Source organism: Triticum urartu, chromosome 2 (genome assembly GCF_003073215.2).
Source record: "Triticum urartu cultivar G1812 chromosome 2, Tu2.1, whole genome shotgun sequence".
Taxonomy (NCBI): Eukaryota; Viridiplantae; Streptophyta; class Magnoliopsida; order Poales; family Poaceae; genus Triticum; species Triticum urartu.
This window is the reverse complement of record NC_053023.1, coordinates 481,700,727-481,706,900: the sequence shown is the minus strand read 5'-3', so window position 1 is coordinate 481,706,900 and position 6,174 is coordinate 481,700,727.

Here is a 6,174-nt window from a genome sequence, read left to right as displayed (position 1 = left end):
CAGATGGGAATTTGTTAATGTCCGGTTGTAGATAACTTGAACCTTAACTTAATTAAAATGAATCAACTGAGTGTGTTACCGTGATGGCCTCTTCTTGGCGGAGTCCGGGAAGCGGACACGGTGTTGGAGTAATGTTTGCACAGGTGGTTCTCTAGTTTCTTGCTCGCGCTTTGCCTACTCTTCTCGCTCTCTTTTGCGAATAAGTTAGTCACCCTATTTGCTAGTCGCTTGCTGCAGCTCCACATATATATATTACCTTGCCTTACCTATAAGCTTAAATGGTCTTGATCGCGAGGGTGCGAGATTGCTGAGTCCCTGTGGCTCACAGGTTACTATTACACCAGATGCAGGGCCTGATGATTCCGCTCCAGGAGACGCGCTTGAGCTCAAGTGGGAGTTCGACGAGGACTCTCAACGTTACTATGTTTCCTTTCCCGATGATCAGTAGTGGTGCCCAGTTGGGGGTGATTGGGACCGTGTTGCATGTTGGGTTCTCTTTTATTTTGGCGCCGTAGTCGAGCCATGAGTGTTTGGATGATGTAATGTTATTTATGTACTTGATTGACGTGGCGAGTGTAAGCCAACTATGTTATCTCCCCTTTATTATTCATATTACATGGGATGTTGTGAAGATTGCCTAACTTGCGACATATGCCTTCAATGCAATTATGTCTCTAAGTCGTGCCTCGACACATGGGAGCTATAGTCGCATTGAGGGTGTTACAACCTCTAGCCACCTCCACCACCTCCCTCTCCTTCCCGCGGTTCGCCCCACCCCCTTGCCCCCCTCGCCAGAGCGCCTGCATCACCGGAGAACCACCACCACCTCCCGCCTCTGCCTCCTCCTAGCGCCGCCAGTCGCTGCTCCCCCAGGCCTCCCCGGTGCCTCCTTCGCCTCTGAACGGGCCCCCCTCGCCGCCCCGCACCCGCCGGTGGCCTCGGCCGGAGTTGTCGGGAGCTGGCCGACCCCTCGCCGTGCCCCTCCCCTTCCTCCGCTCTATTCCATAGGAGGAACAAAGGTGTGGGGAAGAGGACGACCATGCTGGCCCTCCCCTCCTGCCAGGGGGGCCCTGCTGTAAGCCTCTCAGTCCCGGGCCCATCTATTTTAAGTGGAGGCGTATTTGTTTGGAATACGTCTTCGCGTGTTGAAAGCGTATTCTGTTTCTTCTTTGGCCCAAAGTACGTGTTTTCTTTATGAAAGCGTATTTCTCAAAATATGTTTTCTATTTTCTTCCTCCGGGGACTTGTTTGTAGGAGTTTTAGTCACAGATAGGTCCCTGAGCTTCTACATCTTGTATCTTCGCAACCGTAACTCCGATTGAGTTGAATCCAAAGCCTACTTCTTCATCTAGTCGAGCTCTATTTGTTGGTATCATTTTCACTAGGTGGTCCCATTGTGAAAATCACCATTTTTCCCTTGCCCTATTCTAGCCCCTTCTCCCCAGAGTATTCACCACACTTCACCGCACTTCTCCCTAGAGTATTCGGCAACCCCAGGCAAGCCACAATAGCCACTTGCATGATGGATTTGCAGTAGCCATGGTTTTCACTTGAATATTTAATAAATTACTACTCGTTTAATACTGCTAGTACCGTTTCGGTTATGCTTATGGATATATGCTTATTTTCATGCTATGTTCGTATGCACCTTGTTAGTATGTACTACTTGCTAGTATTATTCCCATTGTCATGCTTGGTAGCAGTACATACTGGTGATAGTGATGTTCATCTGATGCATGATTACCATCTGTTTTGAAGTACCTAAGTTACGTACGATCATTGCTATGCCATGTTCATCTACATCAGGTAGACTAAGTGCTTTATTATTATTGATGCTAATGATTCATTTGGTTATGTTGCTCTACCCATGGTCGTGTTGATATCATCCTCATATGCCCTTTTATCTCATCATTTTATATTGTATGACTCAACATCATTTGCATTCAAGTTTAACCGGACTTTATATGAACATGAACACCTATTGGCCGAGTCATACTGCCATCGAAATCGAGCTAACCAGTGCAGCCACACTTGCTTTACGGGGGCTCCTAACTAGGTCTATTTTCATGCCTCTCACGGGTACCTCCAACTAGGGAAGGTTATGGGCGTGCATTACCTTGTCTAGGTAGGCGGACATAAGGCTTGTGGGCTTGAGTTTGGGTATGTGCACATGTCCCTGTTTGGGACCGTTTTTGTTTTGCCGCGACGGTGGCCATTGGATGTCCAGAGTGGCATTGGGGCCACCCATGACTTAGCCCAAAGGGGAGTTTGTCGGAGTGGCCGGGAGAGTGTCATGGCAGTAGATCGGTTTTGTCGGAACACCGTTGGTCCACCCGAATGTGAGCACGAGGCCATGGGTTCTATGGTGTGGGTACATTGTGCTAACCTCTGCAGAGTGTTTAATCTATCGATAGCCATGCCCGCAGATAAGGGCCCAGTTCATAGTAGGTGTCACTATGGGTCAACAGTAATAATAACCTGCTTAATAATAACCCTAGTTCGATGAGGAAAGAAGTTGGTTGATCTTATGTGATCATGAGAGGATCACAGTGGTATCATGGATACCGAAGTTTGTTGATGTTTATGGTGTTATGCGAGAATCAAGGGTAAACATCAAGCTCCTTGTGGTCATGTAATGATTACTACGGTGCATGATATTGTTAACATGATGCATGCTAGTATCATCATATGCTCATGCCATGCTCATCTAGTATTGCTCTAGATGTATCATGTTCATGCCATGTTATTCAGCTAGTATCATGTTCAGCATTGCTAAGTAACCTATAATTGTCATGCTGTTGTTTGTCTTGATTGCTTTGGTTGCTGTGAGCTTGCAAGCACATTCAATGTACTGACCTGGCATGTCATGCCAGTTTGCAGGTCATGCCTTGTCTGATTGCTTGTTTGTCGAGGATCTTGAGTTTGCGAGCTAGGATAAACGTTCCAGAAAGCGTCCCTACAGAGTGGAGTCCATCGTCATTGTTGTTGTTCCGTTACTAGAAATCTATTCCGCTGCTATGTGTTGTTCTACTGCTTGCATAGAGAAACACTGGCAGGTGTAGTATGGTCGTGCTGATGTAATCCCCTTGTATCCATATCGGTTGTAATAAAGAGCTGATTTGTTCTATGCCAAGTATTGTCGTATTCCAGAGACTTTCCTCGATCTCTAGGTTGGAATACGGGGCGTTTCTGTCTCTCTGAGCCGGGGTGCCAAACTAGCCATGGGAAGAATCTCTCTCATTCAAGATTTCAGATCCAATGATTCTATTCAAATAGCAAGTAAAATGAAAATACGCTCCAAGCAAAACACATATCATGTGACGAATAAAAAATATAGCTTCGAGTAAGGTATACTGATGGTTCTGAAGACGAAACAGGGGATGCCTTCCGGGGAATCCCCAAGCTTAGGCGCTTGAGTCTTCCTTGAATATTACCTTTGGGTTCCTTGGGCATCCCCAATCTTAGGGTCTTTCCACTCCTTATTCTCCTCGCATGGATATCTCACCCAAAACTTGAAAACTTCAATCACACAAAACTTAACGGAACTTCGTGAGATGGGTTAGTATGAGAAAGACAATTCATTCACTTTGGTATTGTCAAGACAAGATTCATATTTTTTTCTCACACAATGCCTACTATACGATATCATTTCTACAATTTATATTGAGCAATATAAGCCATAGAAACTAGAAAACAAACAAACTATGCATTGAAAACAGAATCTGTCAAAAAGAGAACAGTGTGTAATGATCTGAATAACAACCATACTTATGTTACTCCAAAAATTCTTAAAAGTTAGGAAAACGTAGGCAATTTGTATATCAATCATCTATAAAAAATTCAGAATTTTTCAACGCTCCAGTTATTTTAAACAATTCTGTGACTGGGCACAATAGTTTCTGTTTTTGCACAGAATCAAGTCAACTATCAACCACACTACCCCAAAGGTTTTACTTGGCACTTTATTGAAACAAAAGCTATAAAACATGATTACTGCAGTAGCTTAATCATGTGAACACACAAAAATAGTAAGGATAAATATTGGGTTGTCTCCCAACAAGCGCTTTTCATTAATGCCTTTCTAGCTAGGCATGATATTTTTAATGATACACTTCCAAGCCCAATTTCAATGATAATTTTATTCATACTCTAAAAGATATAAGTGAAGTTCATAGATCATTCTATAAATAATATATATTGACCAATATCCAGGCTTAAAGCATATAAGTGAAGCACACAAAGCATTCTACAAAGCCATACTCAAAAGATTTAAGTGAAGCACAAAGAGCATTCTATAAAGCCTATACTCAAAATATTTAAGTGAAGAACAAAGAGCATTCTACAAATCAATGAAGGGCTATCTCATACTAGCATGGTTCATAAAGGAATATAAAGGAAAAATAAACTCAAAAGACACATATCATGTGAACAAAACAAAAACCAAGGTATACCGATAATTGTTGAAGAAGAAAGATGGGATGCCAACCTAGGCATCCCCAAGGTTAGATGCTTGAGTATCCTTGAAATATTTACTTGGGGTGCCTTGGGCATCCCCAATCTTGAACTCTTGCCTCTCCTTATTCTTCTCATATCAGTAACTCCTCGTTCTTCGAACACTTCATCCACACAAAACTTAATGAAAAAAGTTCGTGAGATCCATTAGTATAATAAAACAAATCACTACCTTTAGGTACTGTTATAAACTCATTCCAATTTCATATTAGCATTATATCTACTGTATTCCAACTTCACTACGGTTCATACCCCCCCGATACTACCCATAGATTCATCAAAATAAGTGAACAAGACATAGAAAACAGAAACGGTCAAGAACATGACAGTCTGAAACAATATGGAACTTTCATATACTTATATAACTCCAAAAATTCTAAAAACATAGGAAATTCTAGAAAACTTGCAGAGCAGTGATGTGTAAAAATTTCAAGATTTGATCATGCCCCAATTAAAAATAAAAATTCAAACACTACAGCCAAAGTTTCTATTTTTCTGCTGCACACACCAAACAAGCAATTTAAACATTCTAAATCCAAACTTTGGCACAATATTTTTATAATAAAATGGATATATACAAGGGGATAATTATTTTTGAGAAACTTACATGAAAAATTCTACATTGTTTCCATGAGCATGAACACAAGTGTTCAAGGTTGACCCTCACTTCTCCAATGCATAACCTTCCAATCACTTCTCTTTTTGAAAAAGTTTTTAGGCATAAGAGGCAAGTATTTTTTTTTGGTATTTTCGTTTTGTAATTTTTTTTGTTTGTTTCACCCACAACTAAAGAAAAACAAAAGGAAAACAAAATCTACTTAGTGAAGAAATCAAACAATCATACACGAAAATATCAACCCCACGCTATTGCTCTCCGGCAACGACGCCAGAAAAGAGCTTGATAATCCCGAAGTTCAAGGAATCATCATCGCAATTTCCAAAGCTAGAAGTGATAAGTATGGAGTGTCTAACCCACAAGGAGCTAAAGGTAAGATCAATATTCTCTCTAGTCCTTACGACTCTACGTACACCAAACATTTACTTCCAAGAAAAAACGAGAAATAAAACTACGTTGTGGATATGAAGAGGATACCTTTGCATGATATCGGAGAACTAAAATATAAAAGTAGGTGCTTTTATCATAAAGTTAGAATATATTACTATATATTATAAATAGCGAGTGTGGAGTAATGATGGATCAGTGTGCGGAATTGTCCTAGGCAATTGTTAACAAGATCGGTAGTCATCATTGCAATTTTATATGAGGGAGAGACATATGCTAACATACTTTCTCTTCTTGGATCATATGCACTTATGATTGGAACTCTAGGAAGCATCCGCAACTACTAAAGATTATTAACGTAAAACCCAACCATAATTAAAGCATCAAGTCCCCTTTACCCCATACACAATAACCCCCTTACTCGGGTTTATGCTTCTGTCACTCAAGCGACCCACTATAAGAGAATCATGAACGTATTGCAACACCCTACGGCTAGAATCCTTCACGTGTGCACGGCACGGGAGGCACCATAGGACAGCACCAAAATAAAACATACAACTCAAATCAATCTAGATCGTCAATCAACCCAAAGGACAAAAGAAATCTACTCAAAACATCATAGGATGCCAACACATCATTGGATCATAATATGTGACATA